Genomic DNA, 24,651 nt, shown 5'->3' with positions numbered 1-24,651 from the left:
ATTGTAAGCCCCTTTGAGTCTCCCACAGGAGAGAAAGGGAGGATATAAATCCAAACTCTTCTCTTCTTCGACAGCTGTGACTAGCCCAAGGTCACCCAGCAGGTTTCAGGTAGAGCAGCAGGGAAACAAACACAGTTCTCCAGATACACTGCTCTTAATTACTATCCCATGCTGGCTTTTTGTGATTAGTTCCACTTGTATAAAACACACATGTACTAGGAGTGGGACTTTCCATCATACAAGACAGCTGTAGCTTTAGGCATGCAGAAAGCCTCTGTTTGGGACCAGATTCTGAATGAATCAAAAACAGAGGGAAAGTGGGGGGAGAGGGGGAGATTCAAAGAATCCAAGGATGAGAAGGAAGGATTTTCCAGTTCCTGAAGTATTTCCAAATAAGGAAAGAAAGGAGAGATTTCTGGGCAGGAAAGTGGTCTGTTGGAGGCAGTCTTAATTATTTCACCAAGGGGGGATCTGTGGCAGAAAATTCTATGGCCCCAATTAGGTCAGAAATATGAATGTGGACTGGAGTTCTGTCTACAGTTCCAGTGCTCCAGTGGCCAGATCCTTTGTACTGATGTCTTCTTCATTCAGTACCAAGAGACATTGAATAATGGTCTGGGGCTAAGTAAAGGGAAATAAAATTTGTACTTATACTGATAGCCAGCATGTACCAAAACAAGCCCACCTTAATAGAAACATTACATAAGGGTTTTTATTAATCCTCTTACAGGATGCAGCAGTTCACCTCCCATGACATGTATCAGTAAGTAGCATTGCCTCAGTTAAAGGAGAGGAGTTCAAACACAACATTCTTCCTCCCACATGCTAGGTTTACAAGCTGCAGAAGAAATTTGATTAGATATTCCTTTTGTATTTGCAGATCACCATGTATGATAAGCTGCAGAAGAAATTTGATTAGATATTCCTTTTGTATTTGCAGATCACCATGTATGGTAAGCATTTCTCAGAGAGGATCAACTTTAGGTCCCAAGGGTGAAACTACCCATGGTATGCATATGGGTACACATACAGAGCAGTTTCAAGAGAAGTACAGAGCAGAGAAGTGAAAGGTTAGAAGGAACGCATCACTCTTTCCTTAGCTGTGATTGCTCAGTTCTAAGTTGCTGCCCCTAACAGCTTGATCACAACAGGGATTCCCTGCATCTGAAAGACCAAGGGAGGAAAGGACCGGATGGGAGCAATTTGGAACAGGGAAAGAGGAGGTGCAGAAAGGCCATACCACCCCTCCAACTGTGAAAGAACAAAGTGTCAGAGTCCGAAACTAAATATTTCATACAGCAAAGTTTCTACTGTATTGCTATGGACTTTCATTCACATGAAAAACACATGAAGGTCCTTATAAAGAGTCAGGTTCTTGGCCTGTCAAGATTAGCATTGTCAACTCTTACCAGCAGCTCTCAGGAAAACAAAACCTGATCTTCTTAAGCCACAAACAGAACCTGGGATCTGCTCTGTGTAAAGATATGCCCTAAGTATAAAGCTCCTTGGCACCTTATACTTAGCCTATCCACTGGTCTACTCAGTCAAGTAATATCAGCTATAACTCTACAAGGCCTCAGGCAGATGACGTTCACATCACCTCATGCCTGATCCTTCAAACTAGAACTACCATAGGGCAGGGGTCTGCAACCTGCGGCTCTCCAGATGTTCATGGACTACAAATCCCATCAATTGGCCATGCTGGCAGGGGCTGATGGGAATTATAGTCCATTAACATCTGGAGAGCCGCAGGTTGCAGACCCCTGCCATAGGGCATATGTAAGTAGTAGATCATCTGCTAGGGATGTAGAAGGCCCCATGTTGAATCACCAGCATCTCCAGTGAAAAGAAGCAGGAAGCAGGTGATCTAAAAGACCTCTAGCCAGAGACCCCAGAATGCCACTGCCAATCTCAGTAGTTCCCTTGTGCAATTAATGGTCTGATTCAGTATCAGACTAAGCAGATACTCTACCACTGAATCACATCCTCTCCAACAGTAAACTCGGGGGCTCAGATGCCTTACCAACAAGCACAGGACTACTCGCATGGAATCTAGGGGGAAATTTATTTTGTAAGCTTTAAACTAATCAATCCAGAATGGCCTGATGAGAACCAGAGCTATAGAGAGAGGGAACTATGCCCAGGGCACGCATGCAGCTTCCGTCCATGCCACACCCCTGCCCACTTCCAGAAAGCCCCCGCACAGGCGTGTGCCCCATGCATCACACACACACCACCTTCTTGGTCGGGTTGACGGGATAATTAAAATGGTGTCCAGATATTCTTTGGATGGAATTTTATGGAAGTTTACTGTTCAAGTTGGTGTCAGTTTCAAACTCTGATGAGATTTCTTCTTGTTTTTAAAGAGAGCTGCGGAAATACAGCAAAAAGGATTAACTGAACCATCATCCAAGATGCTGCTTCAACTGAGAAAGGGGAGAGGAAGAAAAGCAGAGAGATCGCAAGCAATGTATGTCAGCCTCAATGATTTACAGCAATTAGAAGAAGGAATGTTAATACTTGGAAAATTCCAGCAAGTATTCACTCTCAACACATCTAGAGCACTCTGAACTTTCAAATGCTCTGACCTGCCAAGAACTTAATATTTGGGAATACAACAAGAGAAAGTATCTCTTCCAATTTGAGTCTCAATGGATATATGAGCAAACTTTTATTTAGTCAATTGTAAAATCTGCAAAAGTAGTAAACTCAACAACCTAGTATATTTTTAATTCCCCACCCACCCACTGGCTGCTTCCTCAAAGGAGCTCAGATCAATACAGGATGTTCACTTTTTTTGTTTTAACATTACAAGAACCCCACTAGAAGAAAAACGCCAAGAAAGATTAACTAGTCCAAAAATCATGCAATATCCACAAAATACCAGGCCAAGGTCTTTAATTTATTAGCCTAATACACTTTCAGATCTTGCATCTTTCCACTTACCTTTCTTCAAGTCTGTTTCTACATTTCATACCTAAATCTTCCTCATCATGATGTGCTCTAGGAACAGCTTCTCATGTATTTAACCAGCCAGCTGAGTAAAATGCTAATTGACTTACCAATAAACTTAATTACACTTACTAGGAAAAACTGAGTGATGACTATAAAGATCTAGCTCTTTGGCAACTTAGCCACAACCATTTTTGAAGGAAAAGTGTTAATTCAGCACTTGTGACCTCATGTAGGGCTGTGTCCAGACCCTGAAGGGGGAATCCAAGGTGGTGACAGCAGCTGGAACATAAAAGGCCACGGCTCAATGGTAGAGCTTCTGTTTTGCATACGGAGGTCCTAGATTTGATCCCTGCCACTTCCAGTTAAAGGGATCAAGTAATGGGTGATCTAAAAGACCTTCACCTGAGACCACAGACAGATGCTGCCAATCAAAGTAGACAATATTGACTTTGATAGACCAATGGTTTGACTGAGTAGAAGGCCATTTGATATTTAAATATGTAGAGGAAACCACATTTCCTATCTGTAGAACAAAGACAACTGAATGTTTGAACATGGATGTGATCTACATATATTATGTGAAGACTATAGTAATTCTATTGAAACCTAGAACTGAAAATAATGGTGCTGAATAACTAAGAAAAGCAAAGCAAATTCAAGTCCAATTTTAAAGATGATTTGAGTAGCAAGCCTATGTCCATTAACCTGAGAGTAAATCCCTCTGAATATAGTGGGCAGACATGCACTAGAGTCAGTGCACTGCATGAGCGTGATCATATACACTGTTAGGATAGCAAGCCAGCCTGGACAAAAATGGCCTCTCACTTTAACAGAGGCTTAATGTGTGGAAATGAGCAACTGAAGCTTTTCATGGCATGGGGGTAAATCACATCAGTCTAGAATATCTTCCCTATTAAAGGGCCCCACCATGTTTTCTTCAGGCAGTTGAGCTGGCAGCCCCACTAGTTTTGACACCACATGGTAGAAAAGTCTTTACATGTCTTTACATGAATCAGTGGCAGTGAGGTGTTACCCTGGAGATCTGCTGATACTGTAATAGTTCAGGTATTGGATTAGGATCTGGAAGATCCAAGATCAAATTCATACACTGCCAAGAAATTTACTGGATAAGATACATGAAGTATACCAAGAGACATGGAGGGGAAAAGTCCTATCACTTTAATAATGATTTTTTGTATGGAAATGAGTAGCATTGGCTTTTCATGCCCTGAAGGTCAATAATATTGCTTAGTAAATCATATCTCTTTAAACATTTTCCTCCAGGCAATTAGCAACACCTGACTCTCACAGCCTGATTTGCCTCGTGGGATTGTTTTCAGGATATATATGCACTATGGAGGAATAGTGAGATTAAAATTTGCTACATAGAGAAAGTCTGTTCATCTTGAATACAAGCCATGGTAACAATGAGAGTGAGCCGTTTTCAGCTGCCAGGGAACGACAAGTCAGTCAGTCCAATATCTGTTAAAGGTACCGTAGTAGAAGATAGAATGATTATGTGCATCAAGGAATAAAGCCTGCTGCAAGGAAATCAGCATACCTTTTACAAAGGGGAATCCTGTCTCACCAACCTTTGGGAGTTCTTTGAGCAGTTAAAAAGCATGTAGACAAAGGTGATATGCATTTATTCAAAACATTTCTTTGTCACCTGTTCACTTAATTTGGGCCCTTAAAGTGGCAACAATTTAAAACATTAAAGGCACATTCAGCACAGCTCTCGGAAAATTTGGGAGGCCCATACTTGGGGAGTCCCCAGCACAAATGTCGTGAGGGGGGTGAGGATACTGAAGCCTCTGGTGCAACTTTAGTTTGGGGCATGTCCAACCACCAGCCCACTCCCTCCCCCTGACACAGGTCTCCAGGTCAATGTGTGCTGGCAGCAGAAAAAGGAGGAGCCCTCACTGCCCAACCACCACAGGAAGGCAGTCGCATGAGGGCTGAGTGCAAGAGGCCTGGATGGCTGCGGCTTATAGAGTCTGCCCCATTCACATGCTGGGGCCTGGGGGCATCCTCTTTTCAGTGTCCTGTCCTGTGCCAAGCTGCAGACACCATGCAAAGGAAGCAAAGTGTGCTGGCAGGCTCAGGTGATCCCATCTCCTTGCACTCTGCTGCTCCCTTTCTAAGAATCAGATGGCATTGCAAGTTTTTGTGTTAATAATACTATTTACATACACTGCAAATTTGGACTGACAAAATGCCAGACCCAACTAGTCATTGGTTCTCGAAGCAAACTGTGACTTTGCAGAGAATTGTCTCCTCTCACCCTTTTTGATGCTGTCAAAAATTTCGTGCCTGCCCTGGTTAGCTGTCAAATGGTCCAATGGTTAAAGTGCCAGATATACACAACTGATTTGTGTTAAAATTTCTTGGCCCCTCTAGGAGCTGACAGTGAGACACAACCAGTTTCTCCATTTCCACTTGACAACAGGTTGTTTGTCATCTGTCTTGATCCTCAGAATAGCTTACCTTGAGTTGAAAGTCTTTCCAATAAGCTTAAGATAGCTTCTAATCACAGCAGCATTAAAACACCATGCAATAAAACAATAAAAGTCTTTAGCACCTGAATCTAAACACCCCAGAGAGATCAAATGGTTGAGGACAGCTGGCTGACGGCCCATAAACTAGGAGCGGCTTTAGGTAAAGTGTAAAAACAGTGAGGTCCTGTGAAGTGAAGAGGGGCTACTGTGAGAGAAGCATCTGGTGCACATTAATACAGGGAAAGGTTGGTTTTTTTAACAGCAGTGTGGGTTCCAGATTATGAAGGACTTCAAAAATAAGAGCCATCAACATCGCATTGAAATCAGAAGTGTTTTGAAAACTGGTGAATCTTCTCTAGAACTGATGCTATATATTTAAAGAGAGCAAGCACATGGTGCTTGTGTTGTCATCAATGGCAGCCCCGCATAGATAACAGTACAGTAATCCAGCCTGGAGATTCTGAAACATGGATCATGGCCATATCATCCAGGTGCAGAGAGGAAGATAGCCCCCATGCTAGGTGAAGGGGTAAAGGAGGCACCCCTAACAGTGGTACTTTTCTGCTTCTCGATTAGTAAGGAGTACGCCCCCACACACGCTCACACACAGTTTTAACCAGGTTGGCTACAGATGGCTTCACCCCATCCAGAACTGGCAAATTGATCCATTACAGAATGTCTGCTTTCCCATACAGTCTAGGTTCTAGGTTCATTTGCAGCTTGTTCATCTTATTCCAGTTGACAAACTGCATGCAGACATTGATTCAGAACACAAGCAGCCATTTCTGCAGGTATGGTTAATGAGGGATAAGTGTGTTGCCCAGGTACCCATTTTGAACGATATTTTTGATCTCATTGGGTGGCCTGACACTGAGAGAGAATCTAAAGAAAGACAGCTAGGCTTCCTGGGGCATGTGGGCAACCCTCCCCCCCCCCCCCACGCGCACACACACCCCATCTCTCCATTTCCAGTCTGGCTTGTAAAAAAGATGGGTTTGGATATTGGGGGGGGGGGCACAATTTCACTGCTTGCCCTGGGCACCATTTGCTGTAGCTATGCAGTTGGTCCCCAGACATTTTTTTAGCTGGAGTTTTGACAGTTTTTTAAATTTCATGTCAGAAAAAACCCCAGGAAATTACCCACCCGCAGACCCACTTCCCTTCCCTTGAAGAACTGAAAAATGGAGGCCTCCACATAATGATGCTCTAGGAATTTTCTCTAACACCACTAATGGAAGCAGCCTAGAGCATCACTTAGAAATGATACCGCATCCTACAAAGGACCTAGATCAGGGGGAACTTTCTTGGGTTCAACCCCCCCATTACATGTCCAAAGTTCCACCCCCCATTTTTGTATTTTAATTTTTTTGGTTTTCGGCCTGAAGGGGGGTCACTTTTTAGGCTACCAGCACCAACATTTCAGGGATACCACTCAGGTTTGGCGAGGTTTGGTTCAGAGGGTCCAAAGTTATGGACTCCCAAAGGGGGTGGCCCCATCCCCCATTGTTTCCAATGGGAGCTAATAGAAGATGGGGGCTACATATTTGAGGGTCCATAACTTTGGACCCCCTGAACCAAACTTCACCAAACCTCGGAGGTATCATCAGGAGAGTCTCCTAAAGATACCCTGAAAGTTTGGTGCTGCTAGCTTAACAATTGCGCCCCTGACAGCAGGCACCCCCAATTTTCCCCAGATTCTCCTTTTAAATCCACCCCCGTCGGCATGGATTTAAAGGGAGAATCTGAGTCCCCAGTTTAAACATTGAAAGTGATGCTGTTTTAGGGTGGGGGAGAATCCACCCCCAAAAAGCATCACTTTCAATGTTGTTTTAACTGGGGACCCCAGATTCTCCCTTTAAGGTGGATTTAAAAGGAGAATTTGGGCTCCCTAGTTTAAACACCATTGAAAGTGATGCTGTTTGGGGGTGGATTCCAGCATCACAGCGGCCGCCCATGGGGGGGCATAAAACTCAGATTTTTCATCAGGCTCCATTTTCCCTAGCTACGCCTCTGCCAGGAGGGGAGGGGAGGGGCAGGCGGGGCAGAGGAGTCTGCCGTCCCTGGCCTCAGACAGTTGCTTTTATAAGCAATGAGGCCAGGGGGCAGGGCTTGAAGAGACATGGCCATGCCCCCAGGGGCAGGTGGGGGTGGCCCACCCCCAGAACCCCCCCATAAAAAATCTATACCTATGTTACTACTACCTACCCAAACTCCATCATCCCCAGACATAATCCCCCAGATTTCCCAATATTTGCTGAAAAAGTGTTGAGAACCTTATTGGAAAGCTGGGTCAGTAAAGTAGTAGAAGCAGCAAAATGAGGTTAATCTCAGCAACACAATTAACTCCATTTACTTTTATGTAGGGTCATCTCTCTGTTTCTGTGAAGAAGGTTCCAGAACTTTCAATTCCTACATCTCCAGGTGATGTAAAAGACCTCCACCTCAGACCCTAGAGAGCAGCTGCAAATCAGAATAGACAGGACTGACCTTGATAGTCCAATGGTCTGACTCAGCATCTTTATGTGTTGGTTGTTGTACAAACACATAATTTACCTCTATTTTCAGACTGTCCAGGTCCAGCAAAAAGAAACACTTCCACTTGTTATTCCTTGTCTCCTGTCTCTGGATTCTGAAGCCACTGGAGGCTTTCTTAAGGCACACCTGATTATGCAACCAGAAAAAAAAATGTTTTGGTTGATTGATTCCGTAATACCTAGTTGAATACTGGTGTTATAGCTACCATGGGCACTTATCCCAGATCACTTTCTAGCATGTTGCTTTGACTTGTCTGTTCAGTGCCAGTTTCTATTAGTAGTCCATATGTGTATATGTCCCAATAAGGACTTAAAATAGGTACATCCCAGCCAACGGGATTAGGAGGTGTTTTGACAGACCCATTTCACAGAAGCTTATGAAAGTCTGGAGGGAAAGATCACAGCTTAGGGCAAGTGCCGTCTTTGGCTCTTGGTCCCAGATCAATGGAGATTCTGCACTGCCCAGAGGCAATTTGGATATGCCTATGCAACATGTTGGCAGGAATGGACTGTACAATGCTGTTTAATTCTCCCACAGACTTTGGTGTCTCAGTAGGGGAAAATAAGGTGCTCTCTGATTTTATCTTTGTCTGCTCCTGCTGGACCTAAACCAAGTGGACTATGCAGCAATGTTAGCACCTCAGGAGACACTTGGCTCAGTTGGGTCCTGACCTGTTTTAACATCCCAGTATACCACTGGTAAACAGACTGCAAGTGCTTCCCTTGTTTACCTATGTGGGATATTTTTATCCCACTCTCTCAAGAGCTCAGAGTAGTGTATATGGCTCCCTATTTCTCATTTTATACATACAACAGCCTTTGTTTTAAAATGCTCCAGGACCCAAACAGAGCATTCTAGTACAAAGATGGTCCGGGAAATGGCAGATGAATTCTCAAATCTCCTGTAATCCTTATTTTGAAAAGGATATATAGCCAATACCAGGAAAACTCCATCCTGTGCTGCTGCTCTTTAAATTGTATTTGGCATCTCTCTGTTATCTTTCATCAGATAAAAATCCTCAGATATCACGACAAATCATCAGATTTTGTGCCTCAATTTGTAGGATCCAAAAGGTATATTATGCAGCAGAATCTTAAAGGGATTTTAATGTGTTTTGTATGAGGTGTCCTAATTTTTAGCTGTTATATTTTTGTAATTCAGAAATGTTTGTTTAATAAGCCCTTTGATTACTTCTGTTGCTTACACTTCTGGTCTATGACTGTAATAAATGATTGATGGACAATGATGGACATAACTGGGGTTTTTTTTGTCAGTTCTACTGAGGTTATGCAAACATTATGCAAAGAAGATGAAAGGATCATGGCTGGAAAAAGTATTTTTTTCTCCCCCATTCCCCTCCCTTTTTTATGTCCAATCTGAAGAAGAGTTCTGGACAACTCAGATGCTTGTATATGGTGTTGCATTATTTTAGTTGGTCTAAATAAAAGGAATTGCATCATTTCTTGTTTGGGATTTGGGAATGGATTTTGCACACTTCTTAATCCTTTCCCTATTTAGCACAAGCCAACTTACATAAAGTTGGAGGTGGAGTAAACCCCCTTCCCATAATATTACAATATTAATAATAGGCACTTTGTTCTTCAAATCCCAGTTTCAACATTCTTTCAGCCGAAGCAAGTAATCAAGCTTTTCCTACAGCCCAAACCTCCCTGCTACAAGTTCTCTTGCCTTAGGTTAGCTTGATGAACTCTGCTATCAAAGGCAAGAGCAATTTTACTGCATATAAATGGACAGCATTTAATACAATGGGTTTCGTAGCATCTGTGGTCAAAATGGACTTATGTTTGTCTCCTGTATCATTCCTGGCCGTGCAAGGAGAGTTTTAGGTTTGAAAGTCTCCCCACAGGGGAAAACATTCCCTGTATACAGAAAAATTCCCTGTATATGGAAAAATAGCAGCGAGGGAGATGGCTAAGCAGAATCCTTCTCCCCCACATGCTAATTATTGCAAGAAGTCATCTTAAAATTATAGACACCTGGGAAGTGTAATGTAAGAGTATCCCCATTACATTTCTTTAGACCAAATAGTGTCCACCCACCTTCATTTGAGCAGCAGTCATCACCTGATGTTTGTATAATGGCTTTGTTTATTAGCCATGTTCGTTTGGTACGAATATAACTTCTGTTCAAAAGGAAGGAATAGCAATGGCCAAACAATTACCTCAAATAAATTGCTTGAGCATCACATCACAATATGAGATGTATGCATTCACAGGACGTGCTGAGGAAATACTTCGCTGGCTTTTAGTTTATAGAACAAAAGTTCTTTCCACCAGGAATGTGTGACAAAGTTCCCACAGGGCACAGGCTGAACAAAAAACACCCTCCGAATGTTGGTTCCAGCAGCCCTGCCAAGAAACAACAGAATTCACATGCTTCCCAAGCAGACTAACACAGTGGCTGAGGCAACTTGAGAAACACCAGGTTGCCTGGCCTGATAAAAAATAAAGTTGCGCTTTTTTAATCAGTGAGAAGTTTTTAAAGTGATAACTACTGAACAATGAATCTCACTGAGGGTCAGAACCCCACTGTCTTTCTTTGCCTGGAAGTTGACATCATGAGGCAATGCCGAGAGGTCATCACATCTGCTCCAGGACCTGTGGCTTCTTGTTTGACTTCAGGACCTGCTCATATGGTTGATTATAACTGTGCAGCCATTATTCTCACTGTGTTTCACCCTTCTTCACTCAGTTCTGAAATTCTTTCTTTACATAATTATAACTGACCTTTCTCCCCAATGGGGATTTAAACCAGCTTCTAACTTCCATTTCTCACCTTTTCCACTGTATCCTCAGAACAACAACCACCCTGCCAGGAAGGTTAGACTGAGAGTATGAGACAGGCCCAAGGTCACCCTGCAAGCTTCCATGGGGCTCATAACCTGGATCTTCTTAACTCACTGAAAACAGGCAAACCACTCTCTGACCAGGCTTGTCAGATTTTCACAGGGACTAAACTGCTTAAGATGGTAGTGTGTGAAATAAAGCACTATAGTTCAGTCCTGTGACTGTCCCAGAAGGTGAAAGGAGCTGCATATATGTTACCGTTTGGGCAAACCCACTTTCAAAGCATAAAAGAAAACTGAGTCAGGTTCAAACAAACAGAATTAAAGTTTATTAACAGAGGTGATGGGAAAGAGAGAAACTTGGATGGAAAAAAATAGATAAGGAAGGAGAACTATATACACAAGAGTTTAGGCTTAGAATTATCCGTTTTTACTAGCATATTAGGCTTATTCAGTTACAGCAGCATATATGTTGTTGAGATAGTACAGTTTTTGAAAATGGTACTGGCTTTAGGATTATACAGGGTTCCAAAAAACTGATACTTTACACAGTCCCCTCACTCAGTCTAAACTCAGTCAGAATCCCTAAACAATCATAATTCTCTCCTCCTTGGAGACAAAACAAAGCAAAACCCAATGCTTCAGACTAACTGGTCCAATGAATTCTTCTCGCTCTAGAGGATCTATTCTTCTCTCTATATAAAAAAGAGTTCACTTTTCCACCTTCAACTTGAGCCCCCTCAATAAATCACTAGTTCTACCTGTCTAGATATAATAGTGTTTTCCACTCAGCACATGCTGTCACAGTATACTCAGTCAGATTCACACACACTAATAGCAATTCTCTCACAGAGAAGACACATTCCACACATCCATGCAGCATAAATATAACATCTTTAGAATGTTACAAAGGGAAACGTTTTGGCATTTTGTGCTCCCACAACATGGACCTTTCCCCCACCTGCTGCACAGAATTCTTGTCAGTTGCACCCGCCTGTTTGCGTGCTGCTGCAGAAATTCTGCCTCTGTCATTTGGTGAAGGTTTTCCATGGAGATTCCCTCTGCCCACAGCTCAACTGAAGGTGATTTTTCTGTAAAATGTAGATGAATAAAGTTTGTTTAGCCTAGCAATCCCATGCACATGTTGTTTTTTCTCTTTTTTGTTTTGAGGGGGATGACTGTGAAGTTACAGTGACACAAATATGCGTACATTGCAGCTTCTCTAATTGTACTACCATAGCTTCGCAGAGATCCCCTTCAAAACAAAAAAAGGGGAGAAAACCCGCACATATGTGGGATTGCTAGGCTTAACAAACTTTATTCATGAAATTTTTACAGTGAAATTGCCTGTGGATGAGCTGCAAGCAAAGGAACCCTGGTGGGAAGTCTTCTGCTACAGCAGAAGTTTTATATATACCTTTGCAAAATGGTGAGGGAAGTGGCGAAAAGAAAGAGGTTTAGGCAGGAGAAATAAAGCATTTTCTGCCTGCTTTGCATTCCCTCAGCAGGCAGGAATAATCTTCAACCTTGGATTGGGGGGGGGGGGAGAGATTGTCACTTTAGCCATTTTTTAAAAACCCGGTTTGAAAGAAATAAAACAGCCTTAGGTCATTTTGGGGGAGAGAGCTGTGAAAAGTTCTTCCCCAAATGCTTTTTATAATCTCCTAAAGATGTTGTATTTGTGCTGTGCAGAATCCACCACAGTTAAGGCACTCAGATGTCTACTCATAGGAATCCAGATCCAAAAGGGTACACAAACTTTTCTTGTCAGAGAGATATCTTCCTCCCTTTCAGTGTCACCAAGTTATTACATCAACTAGAGTGCAGGATTATGTGGCCAATCAGGTGGCTTCCTCTGTTCTTAAGACACTTATTCCCCACTCTTAATCATTAACAACATTTTTCTTTAGACGGACCTGCACCTTTAAACTCACTTTTATGTGCAGTCCGTCATCGTATTACTTAAAGAAATGTCACATAATTACAAGAATGAAATATGAATAAAACAAACTTGGGTGTTGGTGCATACTACCAAAACAACATGCCATGTTACCTTTAACCCATGTATCGTTGGTTTGCCATCACTGCTCTATACAATCAAAAGCCTGATTAATGCAATCAGGTGATCCAGGGAACATCACAGTGAGCCAGGATTGAACCATGGCCCTTCCATTACCTTGTGCACATACCTTACCAACTGCTCATAATCAGGAGCATTAATTCTAGTACATGCTTATCATTATGGTGTATCCACATTTTAAAATGTTCCAATTATATCAACATAAAATCCCATGAGATATTATCAAAGGCTTCCTTGGATCCAGGAAGATGATCTATTTTCTGCTTTGATGTTACGGCAATCAGTTTTCATCTCATGTAAGCTTTAGTTGTTTCCCACGAGAATCAAAGCTTACTTTGTCAAATATCTCAGAAATCTTGTAGCCCCAAAATCTTGTTGGTCTCAATGGTACTACTGGACTCAAACCTAACTCTTGAGATAGAAATGTATCACAGATGCTTTTCTGTCTCATAGCTGGCTTTTCGCCACATCTCAAAAAGGATATTGAGGAGATAGAAAAAGTGCAGAGAAGGGCAACAAGGATGATTGAGGGACTGGAGCACCTTCCCTATGAGGAGAGGTTGCAGCGTTTGGGACTCTTTAGTTTGGAGAGGAGGCGTCTGAGGGGGGATATGATTGAAGTCTATAAAATTATGCATGGGGTAGATGTAGTAATGCACTGCTGACCCAGCAGCACCGTGGTAGAACGTTGGAACGCCAACGGACCTACGGCCTTCTGGTCGCACCGCACCCCCACTCCTCATCCCCCTATGAGTCACGGGTCATGAACTGTCTGGCTCAATCACCGGGCGCAGGGACAATGGTCTTGCCCCCAGGTGAGGAGTAGGCTCAGACGCTTACGCTCCTCTCCGCACGTAGCCAGGTGAGATCATGCATCACATGATGATCTCCAGGTCTCCCGGTCTCCCGCTCATCTCCCTACCCACCTCCTTTACACGCCCACAATGAAACCCTAATAAAAGGTGCCAGAGACCAGCACAGGGCAGAGTTGTCAGGATCACGAAATCCCGCGCTTCCTGTTGCTGACGCTCTCCACCAGATGAAACCTCCTCAGCGCCTCGCCTATTCCTTAGCGGCGACCCTGCAGGGATGACTACAAGCTGGTGCCGAAACCCGGGAATCCTCGAACCTCCACCCTGCTCACCGTCGCCTGGGAAAGGGCCGCGGTACCGAAGTCCGCTGGATCGGCGCATCCAGGGACCACCGTTTCGGTATCGCCTGTCCTCTGGATCGGCGCATCCAGAGACTCGCGTCCTAGGACACTCTCTCGTCCGACGGAACACCGGTGAGTATGGGAGCTTGCAAAAGCAGGGATTATGACAAGCACGTTAACGAACTAACAGCGTTAGCGAAATGCGGCAGGGTCTCCATAAAGAGAGGGGAGCTGCGCAAATTGGTTGAGGAGATTGAAGCTCAATGTCCATGGTACCCGAGGGGGGACATTGAATCTTAAGGATTGGGAAAACATCGGGCGCACTCTTCGGACAGAGCCTCGCGCGCCGCTGGCACTGCTACTGACGTGGAGACCATGTTATGTCGCCATCAGCCTGCAGACCTATGTCTCCCTTGCTGTAGGCCGCCCTCCTTTCGATCTTTCACCTTCAATTTCACCCCCGGAATTTTCTCTATCCACTAATTTGGACGCCTGTCCTCCTTCTGCCTCACTTGCTTCCCTCGCCTCCTTCAAACTCTCCCGCTCGCACTCCCGCGGCCCGGCCGCCTCCTCCTCTCGCTCCGCCTTCCGCGCTTCCTCCCTCATTTTCTGGAGCCACCGCACCCGTCAGCGCCCGCGTGAATGGCGCTGGTTTCAAAACTCTGGCAGAGCGCATTAACCACGATCTGCGGAGGAAGGAAACCCTGACGGAAGATGATGCCTACCTCCTCGCGGTGTCCAATGCCTGCCTTTCCTCCGGTCCTCCTGCCTCATTGCCCTCACTTGCATCTAATCTAACCTCAGTTGATTGCAATCTCGTTGTCTGCCCCTCCTCTGCGTTTCCACTCCCAGCTCTGCTCGTTCCTGCTATTTCTGAAATCACCATGCCTCCGTCCAGTGCCACAGAATGGCGCTGCATTTCAAAATCCCTGCAAAACCACTGATTTGCAGCCGGAAGGAATGCTGACGGAAGAAAACACCAACATCTTGGCACTATGCCCGTCCGTCTCACTAACCAAAGAGGACTGCCGTTTTGAACCCTCCTCAGAATGTCACATACAGGACAATGAGGCATGGAGAGGGAAAGAGCGTTCGCACGATGGCCTTAAGCCTAGAGCCCGTCATAAAGAGGAAGCCCCCCTGGCCCCCTCCACCCGCAAGGTTCAAGCCAGATTTCATAGCCTCTGAGCACGTGCAGGGCCCTAAGCTCAAAGCACCCAGTAACAGCAAAATCGTCAGTACCTCAGAAGGAGCAGGATCCCAGCCTGCGGAGGAGCCGCCCTGCGAGACCCAGATGGTGGGCTTCTCGAGTTTGGGTGCAGCCATTCTCATAGAGATTCAACACGTGCCTGCCTCTAGGACCCTGTTTGAGCCAGTTTGGAACCACGCCATAGAGGACAAAGGCTTGCAAGCAATTCCCCATCGACCCCCACCTAATCTTTTTCTTCCACAGCAACACGAGGAACTGCCGACCCCTCCCTCACGGGGGTCTGGATGCTTAAACTCATGTTATTTCCTCTTAGGTTTTGTCTTCAATTGTCTGTTCAATGAAAATGATCCAGTTTGGAAACACTTCCTATGGAATTAAGACAAGGACTAACCCCACTTCCTTTTCACCCCGCTTATATTGATAAAATGCTCTCACAAGAAAACCATCTTCAGCAAGAGAGAGAGAGCAAGATCTTGAGTCAAAGTTGCAATCCTCCTCATTACATTATATATGCTCATGTATGCTTATGTATGTTCTGTGTGTCTTGCCCTTTTAAAAGGGACCCCTAAGGTTCTTCCCTCATGAGAGGGATTTTCCCCATTGTCGCTAAGCTGTGCGATTATGCTTAAATTTAAAGAATCTCTTTCTTGGATCATATGTGCCAATGCCTAGAAAGGCGTCACACATTATTCCTAAAGCCACCTCCATTTTAGGTTGAACTATCAAAATTCTTCTTCAAGCCTTTTTCTTGAGAACCTTTTCCTTTGTCTACCTGAGCCTACACTGCCACATTAGTAGCACAGGTTTGTAGGAGCCAGAATTATTTCCGTCCCCCCACCTTTTCTGCTGAGCCCCCCCCCTGGCCAGTCACAGTGCCTGGGGCTCTCTCAGCCACACCTACCTTACACAGCCTCCGCTGTGAAGGTAGGAAGCAAGTTCAAACCGGCCAGAGTCTCCTTACAGGAGGGAAGGTAGAGTTAACTTCCAAACCCCCCTCCTTTTCTTCTACGTACCCCTTGCATTCTCTCAAATGGGCTGACTCACCACCTCAACACCTAGGATTTGAAAAGGGTTTCAAGTTGCTCGTGTGATCAAAACTCAAGCCCAGGAACTGTTTTCTTTGCATCTTCTCTACATCTTTCCTATAGATGCTATATTACGATATGACTATAATTGTGAATTGTTTAAGTTGCTTTGCAAAAAACCCACACCTTAGACGGTGATTGGGATTGTTTTACAAACAAACATCCGACCTGGATATGACCTCTCCCTTCTCCTAAGCCTTCGGGCAATTCCCTGCCTTGTATCTCTTAACGCCTTGAATGTTGCAAGTGATCGTTATCGGAATGGGCCAACTGCGCCTAACGAAAGCTTGGCCAAAACAAACGAAAGAAAGGGGAGTAGTCCCCCCCCCTATCGACCCAATCAAGGTCTCATCCAGCAGACCATATCCAAAGTATCGTTCTCTATCAATCATTCAAAAATTGCTCGCTTCCCACTCAGGGCTCAGGTCCTCTATTGTCATCTACTAACCCAGCCAGCAAAACCCCTGGGGAACAGCGTTGCTTGACTTTTCCCTTCCTTACAGAAGTCCAGCTCGCCAGGCCAGGCCAGCCCCATCCCGAAATGGAGCGGGCCTCCCTGGAGATCTGAACCCAGCCGCCCTGTCGAGAGGGCCCGATTGCCCCAGCCTGGGCCGAGATGGGAGGGATCTCTCTGGAGCCAGCACACCCATTCTTCCACAAGGATCACAGCCCCCGCTGGGGCCACCCCCCTGGGGGGAATGGCAGCCTGGGCCAGCTGTGGCTCAGAGGTTGATGCCGCGTGTTGCTGCTCCTCATCTACAATCGCTATTCTCTCTCCCTCTCTGCCGCCCCTGGCTGAAGCTTGGAGTTGCAGCCAGGGACATTCCTGATAGATTAACCCTTGGAACTCTCCGCTGTTCTCAGCCGCGTGAATATTGTTGGAACACGCCTTCTCTCACAACCTTGCTCGTGGGAATCACTGAACCTGCAATGCTAAAGACTATCAGTAGCTCTCCCTACGCTCTTGAGAAATCCATGGACTCTAACGCCATCGCTCTGTAGCTTTGGTAGTCAAACAGCAAGAGCCATGCATTGGACAATTATGCAACCATCGGTTGCCTTCCTTCCATTACATCATCCAGCCTATGTATCGTTTAGCCATGTTTTATTGCTTACTGTGAACCAACTATTGCTGAAGTTATTGCATGCCTTAATTTTAGAAGTTATGTTATTTGTTGTTGCTGCATTTCCGCCTGTGTCTGCCGGAACTCTCTGCTACTGCCCCACCATCGTTCTGCCTCAGGCTTCACCCCGGAAGCCCAAGCACAGCCACCGCTCCGCCCTTCCCCTCGACCCCTTGCCGGAGCGACGCCGCGGCTCTAGCCAAGGCGGAGTGTGTTTCCCTCGCAACTTCCCTTGTGGGAGTCCCGGACTTGTTTCCTGTAACACCAAGACTATTGGCGGCTGGCCTGTGCCCGCGAAGTCCATCAACTCCACCTCCATTGCTCTGGATGCCCTGGCCTCGAGCAGCAGGAACTTCGATCAGCGACTTTAGATAAGCGTGCCGCCATTGATTATTTGTTGTTATTGCATCACCAGGGTTGTGAGAATGTACATAATATGTGTTGCTTTAATCTCTCTGATAATTCCCAGTTGATTCATACATGAAAGTGCGTGAGTTGCAAGAAGTTGTATCCAATCTGAAATACGCATGTATTGCCCCATTGGTGGTCAGCCCTCTGGAGCTGGCTGCCGGGAGGATGGTTGAGTGCTATTGTGCAGCTCTGCATTGGCTTAATTGTGTGCCTCGTTATCGGATCTTGTTTCGTTCAATGTGTGTCTAATATTGCCTGTAACGTGTGTAAGAAGCCCCTCGAATTTCCCTTACCCCGCAACCAAGTTCTAATGTTACACAAGCAGCTCGGTCAGCTTGACCAGACGGCGGAGGAGACAAAGCGTCCCTTTAAATCACCCCTTAGCATTTCGGTCCCCTTCTAAAATGTAAAAGGAGGAGATGTAGTAATGCACTGCTGACCCAGCAGCACCGTGGTAGAATGTTGGAACGCCAACGGACCTACGGCCTTCTGGTCGCACCGCACCCCCACTCCTCATCCCCCTATGAGTCACGGGTCATGAACTGTCTGGCTCAATCACCGGGCGCAGGGACAATGGTCTTGCCCCCAGGTGAGGAGTAGGCTCAGACGCTTACGCTCCTCTCCGCACGTAGCCAGGTGAGATCATGCATCACATGATGATCTCCAGGTCTCCCGGTCTCCCGCTCATCTCCCTACCCACCTCCTTTACACGCCCACAATGAAACCCTAATAAAAGGTGCCAGAGACCAGCACAGGGCAGAGTTGTCAGGATCACGAAATCCCGCGCTTCCTGTTGCTGACGCTCTCCACCAGATGAAACCTCCTCCGCGTCTCGCCTATTCCTTAGCGACGACCCTGCGGGGATGACTACAGTAGAAAATGTTGACAGGGAGAAATTTTTCTCTCTTTCTCACAATACTAGAACCAGGGGGCATACATTGAAAATGCTGGGGGGAAGAATTAGGACTAATAAAAGGAAACACTTCTTCACGCAACGTGTGATTGGTGTTTGGAATATGCTGCCACAGGAGGTGGTGATGGCCACTAACCTGGATAGCTTTAAAAGGGGCTTGGACAGATTTATGGAGGAGAAGTCAATTTATGGCTACCAATCTTGATCCTCTTTGATCTGAGATTGCAAATGCCTTAACAGACCAGGTGCTTGGGAGCAACAGCTGCAGAAGGCCATTGCTTTCACCTCCTGCATGTGAGCTCCCAAAGGCACCTGGTGGGCCACTGCGAGTAGCAGAGAGCTGGACTAGATGGACTCTGGTCTGATCCAGCTGGCTTGTTCTTATGTTCTTATGCAGGAAGACAGCAGGCATGCCCTTGGCTGAACAGGACAGTCTCTGACTCCACTATGTGCTGCTTAATATACCAACATACACACATGCTGACTCACCTAGCCACCATTTGGGGAGGGTGAGTTCCTGCTTATGTGTCTCTGACTTGAAACTACAGGCTTTAGCAGACAAGAGTGCTTTTCTCAGCCTGTGGGAAATGTTCCCTGCTCCTTTTATGCCCCCAGTTAAAGCTATAAGAATAGGTCAAGTCATGTTTTTCTAGTCAGCAACCTATGTGAACCTTTGAAAATGGGATTCACCAATTTGATGATATTTTTATAAAGAGTCTGTGTCCATGCACATTTACGTTCACATTATGGCTTTAGCAACACTGTGGCACATATACAGCTGCTATACTAAAAATGCAGTTGACATGCTCTGTGGTGCCTGAATGAACAAGTGTGCATTCTGGTGAGATATATAAATAATGTGCAGTGCAATTCTAGATATGTTTACTCTGAAGTAATTCCACCTTGTTCAATGGGGCTTACTCCCAAGTAAACATGCTTAGTGACAGTGCTATCCTACACAGAGTTTGTCTAGTCTACTCTTTGGTTTCCGTTGGGTTAGATTGAAGATACTCTACACAGGATTGCACCGACAGAACAACTATGGCTGTATGGTATGCAAAAGGTCTCAGTTTGAATGATGCCAGTCAGTTCATACAGTTCATATGTTTATGCACCATTTTGTTTAATGACAGGCCAAAGGGATACAAGTCTTTCATTTAAAAAAACCCAGAAAAACTCTGGCTGAGTAGCAACTATAAAAACGAAGTCAAAATCTGCGGAACTATAATGTTCTAGGCCAGTGGTGGCGAACTTATGGCACAGGTGCCAGAGGTGGCACTCAGAGCCCTCTCTGTGGGTACACATGCAAAACCTTGCCATATGGCAGAAAATCCACAGAAAATCCACATACACACACACCCATCTAAGCTGGTCTGGACCACTGGGCACTGCGTGTGCACACCACTGTGAGAAGGACTTGGCTGGCAGGCCTGGTGCCTGTGCTCTGGGTGGCTGCTGCGCGAGGGGGGGCAGAGGCAGAGGAGGCAGAGGTGCTAGAGAGGTTTAGAATGGCATGTGTGGGAGGCTACAACAGGCTGGCCCCTGCTTGAGGGAGTGGGGCACAGGCAGAGGGGTGGGGCACAGAGGTGGAGGTGCTGGAGCAGCGCAGGGCAGAGCGGCAGGTGCACACAGGACCTGCTGGAGGCTGGAGCAGGCTGGCTGCTGCTGCTTGAAGGGTTGAACAAACAAAACATGTGCCTTTCCAAACACCGGGGAAACATTCAGACCCAAGTTTTTTGCCGATCGCCTGGGCAGATCAAGCCTAGGGAGGAGGAACCGAGATGCATTTAGGAATTTTTAAAAAGCACACCAAGATCTTTGCTAGAACTGTTTTTATTTTTCTGTTCCTGTTGCATTTTAGGGGGGAAATCAAGTGTTGTGATGACATGTGAAGGAAAAACCGCAGATCAGATGGCTGCTCCACCAATTTAGCTTTCCTGAAGTTATCCCACCCCTCGCACAGCATTCTTGCTTAGGATAGCCTTCCTTGACTGCCTTTTCACTTCTATTTTGTGGTGGTGGGGTTATTGGGTTTCGGAAAGTGAAAGTTTTACTTCCCTATTCAACCACACCCCACACCCTTCCCCCACCAGGCCTCCAGTATGATAAGTGTAATTATTTCAGGGAGATTATTAGTATTAGACCTATGACCTAGTTTTGGGGAAGCAGAGTAGGTAACCCTTTTAAGTGCTGTTAAACCCCACTGATTTTCATGGGAAGAACTAAAGCGTGATGCTTTACCTGGGAGTAAGCTTGGTTGCTGGCAATGGTTAAACCTTCCTAGGGTAGTGATTCACACATTTGAAGCATTACATGGTTGCTTCAAAGCAAAGCCACCGACTACCACCAAGCTTACTCCTGAGTAACGTGCGCCTCGGAGTCAACCTTTTCTCTAAACTAAAACCTCAGTATTCAGGTTAAATTGCGACGTTGGCACTTTGCGATAAATAAGTGGGTTTTGGATTGCAGTTTGGGCACTTGGTCTCAAAAAGGTTCGCCATCACTGTTCTAGGCTAAAGGCTGCAGTTTTAAGAGAGCCACACTGCCCAGTGCCTTGTCTGTAACTTGTAACAGTTAAGGGGAGCATTCCTCCCCAAGGACCAGTATGTTATCCACTGTCTGTTATGCCAGCACATCTCATCCTTAAGGATTCGGGATATCAAGACTAACAATGTGGTGTGGTGGAATTTCCCCACCAAAATTAGTCCTGCATTTGAAAAGTTCTCTTAACAGGAAAAAAGAACCTCTACTACAGACAATCTAGATGTAGAATTTTTTAAAAAAATCCAGGACAACTTTCCTTTACAAGGTACATAGTAAAACCCTGGTTTAAAGTTTTATATATACCTTTACATGTTTTCCCATGACCACAATGCCAAGCTTTCAACAAATTCAGACAAGCTTTGCAATGTCAGAATTACCACCACACTTTTCATCTGTTCAATCTCACTTGCTGAAGGATCAGAAAGTCAAATGGGCTTTGTTTGTGAACTCAGCTCCTATGTTGACAAATATTGTGCCAGGCTTCAGGGGGCTCCTCCCAAAATATGTCAGGCTCCCCACTAAATTTCAATCTTTAATTTTTAAAGGTAAGTTTTTAGCCTTTGTCACAGTGGAAACACAAGGAACACCATGCAAGCAGCATACGTTCTGATTGTAAATGCGGGAGAGGCAGTTGCAAGATGTCTGGAACTGAACCTTCCTGGCTCTGTCCCATAGCAGTTTCTCCCTGAATTCTTTGCTTCTTTCATGTTTGTTTCTATCTTCATATCCACAGCAACAAGAGAAAATATTGGGAGTGAGATTTGTTGTATTTGAGTGTTTCATCTGCTGTTTGCAGATGATCTTGGTTTGCCAAAAGGCCTGGGAAAACGCCCCGTCCCTGCAATAAAGGGTTACTTTATCTGCCTTCATGGCATAGAGGCAGATAAAAGCACTTGGCAAATAATATCCCAATATGCCTCTGTTAAAGGGGCAAGATATTTTCTTTCTCCAGGCAGTTGACAAGAGGTGAGGTCATGAGAAGGGAAGGGAGCAGAAAAATGAATGGCCAGTTTCAGTCTGTTTCTAGTTTTAATCGTTAGCTGTAAACCTCCTTGTTATAACTTACCAGTGTAAAGAAAATTCATGTTTCTGAGCATGCACAAAATAATTTCTACCCCCCAGTGAAAAACCTCAGTCAAGGTCTTGTCCCCAGTTCTTCCAAAATCTGGAATTGGGTTAGAGAACTGAAGGTATAATAGTCAGGTTTAAACCAGAGGTGGGATCCAGCAGGTTCTCACAGGTTCCCGAGAGTAGGTTACTAATTATTTGTGTGTGCCAAGAGGGGGTTACTAATTGGTGATTTTTGCCACATGATTTTTGCCTTAGTTACGCCCCTCCTCTCAGCAGTAGCGCGCAGAACTTGAAGCAGTCTAGCAGCCTGCGCCTGCGTGCATTCGTTTCCCGCCCAAGGACCGGCGCAGCGGCTGCGTCCTTGCCACAGCCCCGCCCAGGAATGCCCCGCCCCCAGAATGCCTGGCCATGCCCCCGTTGTGCCCCACCCAGCCCCATTGGCGCTATGCCACAGTTTGAATCCCACCACTATGGGAACCTGTTACTAAAATGTTTGGATCCCACCACTGGTTTAAACTCCAGAACTTTTCCTGACAGGGCAGTTTCTTTGTTATAAATCATTTGCTTCTTTGCTATTACTATTTGGTAATGATAAAGGGTTTTGTTATTGTATTGTCGAAGGCTTTAGAGCCAATATCAACTAGCAGTTGCAGGTTTTCCAAGTTGTGTGGCTGTGGTCTGGTAGATTTTCCTCCTAATATTTTGGTGTCATCTATGAATGGCATCTTCAGAGGCATGTCACAATGAGATGTATTGAAACACATTTTATTCTCAGACATGCCTCTGACAATACCAGTCATAGATATAGGTGAAACTTGAGGAGCAAAAATTAGCAGTCCATGGCCACATAGCTCAGAAAATACACAACAGCCAGATTTTGTTATTAGTTGCATTTTTTTTGCCAGCAGTAATTAAACATAAATGTGGGTAATGAATGGTTGTTTTAGTGTGATGCTGGTTGTAGCCAGTTGGCTGTTAAAGCAGTATCATTTAAGTAAGTATGTCAGGGACAGGGCACTACAGAAAAAAGCAACACTTTCCTGCAGATAGCCAAAGGCCAACGAGGCAAACTATCCATAATCTCTTATATCAGAAAAAGAATGTCTTGGGAAGAATATGAATATATTTGTGCTGGGAATAATCAATTATCTGACTACTAGTCAGACAGCAAACAATCTGTACAAGTGCATGGTGCTTTCCACACACTAAAAAACAACTACACATACCTACCTGCCTACCTGTATTACAAGATAACTTCTACGCTGGAGGAAGTGACTTTCAAGTATGTATAATTGAGAAGTCCTCCCATTTTAGATGTTAAAACACTGATTAATGGTTATCTCCCTGACCTCACCCTCAGCTTTCCCAACAAAGTTTTGAATCCTGTCCATACTCTTTAAGCCTTTCAATATTCCTTGCAAGTAGAAAACAACAATGATTAAATCAACAAAGAACTCTTAGCATGATAATAAGCAAACTATTTTCACCTCCATAGCTGATGATGTTTTTTGGAGGATATATGGCTTCTCCCAAGGCCTGCTTGTGGAGATAGGAGCCTTAATAAATAACAACTCAGCTACATTTTACATTTAGCACACAGTTCATCACCATGATTTATTTGGGGGGAGGGGATAGACTTTAAATGGTCCAACATTTTTCACAGCAACATGACTTGGATGACACACAGGTACCATGTGGTACATACCTAAGGGCATGTGGAGGTAATACTCTCAGTACAGCTATTCAATGTAGCACCACTAAGGTCCACCCCAGGGCATCATCACACCCCACAGAATGAGTCCCAGGGTTTAGGTTGATGGGGACCTAGCAATTCTAGCACTCCTTTCCCTGGGGTCATGCTCCCTCATTACAAAATTCCTGGCTTTGGCCTACAGCAAGCATAGCTCAGGTCTCCCCTTTTTGAAAGTGATGTTATGCCTCTGAGCTGGGACTGCCAACCTCCAGGTTGGTAAACTCTTCAAGTTGTAACTGATATCCTGACAGGGGTGTTCCATCCACGGGGACATATGATGTCATCATTTAGTCACGTAGTGGGCCGGAAAATTGCCCCTCAAACGTTTAGCCTGCTGCCTGGCCTGCGCTCCTGGCCAGGTGAGCAGCAGCACCAGAGAGCATATGCAGAGCACCCCTTTCTGGCCATTTCCTCCCTTTGCTCAGCCCTTCGCAGGGACGCCTCCCCCCTCCCCAGTTCCTTCCCTCCCTGAGGAGCCAGGGGCGTTGCTGGCCTCTTCAATGGAGCACACTG

At 45.2% G+C, this 24,651-nt stretch overlaps 1 protein-coding gene across 1 annotated transcript in view; it reads right to left on the bottom strand.

The window, feature by feature from the left end:
- Positions 1–8,075, bottom strand: part of CD36 (CD36 molecule) — a 98,616-nt gene extending 90,541 nt beyond the window's left edge. Inside the window, exon 1 of the mRNA XM_048502356.1 lies at positions 8,007–8,075. The gene's annotated coding sequence lies outside the window, so the exon portion shown is untranslated. The remainder of the gene's footprint in view (positions 1–8,006) is intronic.
- Positions 8,076–24,651: the final 16,576 nt, after the last annotated feature.

This window comes from Sphaerodactylus townsendi, linkage group LG06, assembly GCF_021028975.2.
Source record: "Sphaerodactylus townsendi isolate TG3544 linkage group LG06, MPM_Stown_v2.3, whole genome shotgun sequence".
Classification (NCBI taxonomy): domain Eukaryota; kingdom Metazoa; phylum Chordata; class Lepidosauria; order Squamata; family Sphaerodactylidae; genus Sphaerodactylus; species Sphaerodactylus townsendi.
Note: the sequence above shows the minus strand (reverse complement) of the source record. Positions and strands in the feature narration are given on the sequence as shown.